The sequence below is a fragment of the Callithrix jacchus genome, chromosome 11, assembly GCF_049354715.1.
Source record: "Callithrix jacchus isolate 240 chromosome 11, calJac240_pri, whole genome shotgun sequence".
In the NCBI taxonomy this organism is placed as follows: domain Eukaryota; kingdom Metazoa; phylum Chordata; class Mammalia; order Primates; family Cebidae; genus Callithrix; species Callithrix jacchus.
Window position 1 is genome coordinate 1157515 of NC_133512.1, and position 5169 is coordinate 1162683.

At 42.3% G+C, this 5169-nt stretch overlaps 1 protein-coding gene across 21 annotated transcripts in view; it reads right to left on the minus strand.

The window, feature by feature from the left end:
- The window catches only part of PDE1C (phosphodiesterase 1C), a 689353-nt gene that overhangs the window by 268985 nt on the left and 415199 nt on the right, over window positions 1-5169 (minus strand). The window lies entirely within an intron of this gene.

Consider the following 5169-nt stretch of genomic DNA (forward strand, 5'->3'; position numbering starts at 1 on the left):
TTCCCTTCCCTGATAAAACCAACTTATTTAGCTAGCATTCACTAAGTGTTTTCCTTTTTTTCTTAGAGAACGATGTTACAGTCTATTTCTGGTACCGTCCGTAATAAAATTACTCTGAATGATAGCCAATACAGAGTTGTCGTTTGCTGAATTCTCTGGTGCAGAAAACTCTATAAGGAACTTTCAGTATAAGCCTGGAATTGGCAGAAAGTGTTACGTGTCTGTGTTATCTGTTATTCACCCTTCTTTATGACCCTGGTGGCTGTGGATAGGACATCACTGGTTGTGGCCCTCTGGCTTCCTGTTGAGTTTCTATTGGAGGCACCAGTAGATTAGAAAGTTGACAGGGAAGGAAGCCGGAGTAGACGGGGCACTTGTACACCATCAGAAGCTCACACTGGGGCTGGCAGTGACAGGTGGGTTGGTTTGCCTCATAAGCATTATCTTGTTCCCAGACCCGCCTGCCCCCACTGTGGCTTCACCCTCTCCCCTGCGGAGTCAGCCCCCCTAGTGGTGGCAACAACCCCCTACCTGCCAGTCCCTGGGGCCTCACAAGGCTTTGGATTCTGGTAACTCTGCCTAGACACCTACAGCAAAGAGCACCTTCATCAACAGCCCTAAGTTAAACCCTTGGGCCTGCCTTGGTTTCTAGCCAGAGCCACTACCAATAATGTAATAATGCCAACATGTGTAAGCCATTTTTAAAGGTTTCCATGTTATTTACAAATCCTAACAACTCAAAAGATGATTTTACCTTACCTGCCTCCTCTATTCCACCTTTACATGTTGAAATTCTGCCTTATCCTTCAAGGATCATCTTCAACATATTTTTAACTGCATATAGTTTCTCAAACACTTGGGTCTCTACAATTTTTTAAAATTTGATTATTTTGGAGCCTACTGCCTGGCGTAGTGGCATGTGCCTGTAGTCCAGCTACTCTGGAGACTGAGGTAAGAAGATCAGGCTTGAGCCCAAGAGTTTCCAGTTCAGCACGGGGACAATATAGTGAGATCCTGTCTCTTATAAAACAAATAAATAATACAAAATAATAATGATATTTTGGATTTTACTTACATTTCCCTCACTTTGCTATATTTTCATTTGCGGTCAGTTCATCTCCTCCTTCTCTGGCTAAAGTCTCCTTAAGATGAATGACAGAATGGCTGTCATTTCTGTACCTCCTCCTAACCCAGCAGTAGTTCGGTCCCAGTGCACATACTCAGTAAATGTGTGCTGTTACTGCCAGCTACTTATTTTCAATTATTTCTCCACCATCAAACCTGAACATTTTCATAAATACACACATCAGGCTTTATACATTACATACACACATACATGATATATATCTACATACATACCCCAACCTGAAACTTACCTAATTTTTCTTCCTCCATTTGGCCTATATATATGGACAACAACGAGGTATTTGCCTTCAGTCAAGTGGTTTCTCAAACACTTTCTACATTCTTACACTCGCATGTCTCTGCTAACCCAAAAAGAATTCACTATCTTCCTTCTTCCTTTTTCCCGTTCAGGACACCCCATATCGTCACTCATTAGAGCTACAGTCGGACTCTGATTGGTTAACCGTCCTTTGCTCTCCCTGGGTACGATAATTGCGGTGACCAGCTGTGTCTATGTCTCAGCCTTCTCCTGGACAGGCATTTTATGCCTGTGTTGTCACTTATTACTTACACAATTATATGGAAGTTACCTTTCATATCCAAAACTCACATTTCATCCATCAACTAGAAAACACGTGAATAACTTGGTCATTCACCAATTCAATTATTCATTAACTACTTCTTGAGAAATAGGCATTGTGCCAGGCACAAGGAAGGGAGTGAACCTGAAGCAGTCCCACCCTTTTGAAAGGAACTTGTAGTCGGGTAGGGCATGTGGATGAATAAAACAGATCACAAGTTCAGGAGTTCAAGACCAGCCTGGCCAACATGGTAAAACCCTGTCTCTACTAAAAATACGAAAATTAGCTAGGCATGGTGGTGGGTAACCCCAGCTACTCAGGAGGCTGAGGCAGGAGAATCATTTGAACCTGGGAGGCAGAGAGTGCACTGAGCCATTGCACTCCAGCCTGGGTGACAGGGCAAGACTCCATCTCAAAAACAGGGGAGGGGAAGGAAGGGAGGACAGGAAAAAAAAGAAAAACAACTACAGTCACATGTATTATGGAAGACATGGGCATTAGTGTAGGGCTCCTGGGGAGCTCATAGCAGGGCCCCTAAACTGGTGGGTTGATGGGTGATATGGTTGGCTCTGTGTCCCCACCCAAATCTCACTTTGAATTGTAATAATTCCCACCTGTCCTGGGAGTGACCCAGAAGTAGGTAATTGAATCATGGGGATGGGCTTTTCCCATGCTGTTCTTATGGTAGTGAATAAGTCTTACAAGGTCTGAGAGTTTTATAAATGGGCAGCCCCCCACCTAAGCTCTCTCTCCTGATGCCATGTAAGATGTGACTTTGCTCTTCATTTGCCTTCCACCATGATTGTGAGGCCTCCCCAGTCATGTGGAACTGTGAGTCCATCAAACTTCTTTTTCTTCATCAATTACCCAGTCTTGTGTATGTCTTTATGGGAAGGATTAGACCAGACTAATACAACAGGAGTGGGCTGGGTAAGACTTCCCGGAAGAAGGACGGCTAAACCACAGTCCCCGTTCTAAGCTGGGGTTTGATTTCAAAAAAGAAAAAGAAAAACCCTCAATATTTGGTTGATTTTGAGAATTATTTAAATAATGTCAATCCCAGTTGCAACAGCAGAGAGATACTTTTCACAACCGAAATTAATACAAATTTGCTTGAATTCTGCTCCGTGTAAAGAGAAATTATCTGCTTTGGTAAGTCTGACTGTGAAACTTAATTCAGCTTCCAGATTAAAATATCCTCTGCTGGAGATTCACACAGAGCAGCAAGATACAAGAAAAAACTAAATTTAAATTGTAATTGTACTTAAAAATTCAATACATCATTGTGATCTTGCAATGATATTTATTTCACGTTTAAACTACCCATTTTTTCCTCACACAGAAGAGCTTTTACTGGCAACTCCAAGTTGGACAGCAAATGAGAATAGCAAATGAGGTTCTAGCTCCTCAGTCATCTCACTTGACTATTAAAGACAGCTAGGAATATTGATGAAAACGTTTTTATTTTTAATGAATTTAACTATTTTAATGCTATAAACATCCAATGTAGATGTCATATGCATTTGAATATATGTTACATATTCAAAGTTAATTTGTAAGCCATTTAATTGGAATGTGACATGCATCTTCCTGTAAAAATGATAGCTAATTGTGCCTACATTCTCAGGCTAGCCCCCAAAAGTCGATCAAACATCTCTATGGGGAAACATTAGGCAATGGTCAAATTCAGAGGTCCGGTTCTGATGATGCGAAATGAGGTTAGGGCCTTTGAGGCAAAGATCGGAAATGAGGTGGTAGGGACAGAATCGGCTGTCTCTGAGGCTCTCGTGCTATATAAAGGAGCGAGCTAGGGCTTTGGACTTAAACAGACAAGGGTCAGGATCTCAGATGCATCAACTACTAGTTCTGAGATCATCAGAAATTACGTTCTCTGTGCCTTCACATCCTTACCTCCAAAAGGGGAGTGGCTTAGGAGCACTGTAAGGATGGAGTAACACAGCATATGCACCTCTATAATACCTGTGACAGAGCAGGTGCTCAGTAAATAACGGCTCCCTTCCATTCCTCCATTGGCTTTCTGCACCTGTTACCTACCCTGGCCTATGGAGAAAATGACCTCTGTTGTAGAGTTGAAGAATTAAATGAAGTACGTGTGTGTCTGTGTATACGTGTATGTGTGTTGTATATATAAAGCCAGTAAGTAGTAAACACATGGCCTAGCAAATAGGAAGAACTCAATAAACAGTGGTTTGTTTTATTTTTCCACTAGTAGCATACTTACCAGACTGCTTCCCTTTACCCAGACACAGCCTGCAAAAATTCTGGCACATGATTGTGCAGTGTGAATCATTGTGTTTACCATAACAAACACAAAGCTATTGTTTTATGACTGGTACTACGTTAGATGGTTCCCATTGGTTCCAGAACTCTCTGGGCTAATCTGGAAAAGGGACAGGAAGACAGTCTGAAGGCATCTGTTTCTGCAAGCTCATTAGCATGGCCTGAAAAAGGCCTTGGGTTCAGGGATGAACATGAAGACAATTACTTTTTCCCCAGTGGGATCCCATGGCCAGGCCCAAGCCCAGTGGAGAGAAGGGCAGGATTCAGAGGCTGTAGTTTTGCAAGGATATCCTGGGTACAAGCAAGTGTAGGAGTGGAACTCTCCGTGTGTGTGCACAAAACACACGCAGCGCTAGCTCAGTGACACCCAAGGGACCATACCAGGAGCTGGGGTTCCACATCTGGCCAGGGAAGCAATGTTCCTGAAGAGGATACCAGCCATGATGGCAACAGTGAAGGAGACACCAGTACTTAGTGTTTCCAAGGACCTTGGACACCAGGGGAAGGAGCGTTCAAAGAGGAAAATCATGATTCCTGATCACATGAGACACTCCTGGGACTTCCCAAATAAATGGGGAAAGACTGTTGGAAGGCAGGGATGTGATGCTGAGAACGCAGTGGGATGCAAGCCAGGGGAATGTGAATCCCTTTGATGTAATTCATGGGGCATCCATAGTCTGATAAGGTCTGAAAGAGGGTACAAATAGGAGGGCAACCCTAAGTCAAGCAAATGCAGTCATTGGGAAGAGCTCAGTGTCAATGGCTTGACGGCAGAACAGAATAAATGGTTCTATTATAGCTGCATAATAATCGTTTCCAAATATTGTTATCAATAAGCATGCCTCTTTTCTAAACAAACACATGCTGAGCCTTTAATTGTTCACTGCCATACAGAGATGATATAATGATAGTTTACTAACACTTCTCAAGATCTTGGGTGGAAGACACTATATAAATATCAATTATAGTCAGTTGAAGTGTTATTGTTTTCTATTCTGCATTGGCATTTTCTATGGAGTATAATAAAGTTTTTATCTCTAATCTTCATACCAAACAATTGGCACCTACCTGGGGTACTGTCTAGAATGATTATATTCTGACTAGCTTACAGTAGTTGCTCTGAAAACATTTCTTATGGAAGATTTTCATAGTCAATAATTAC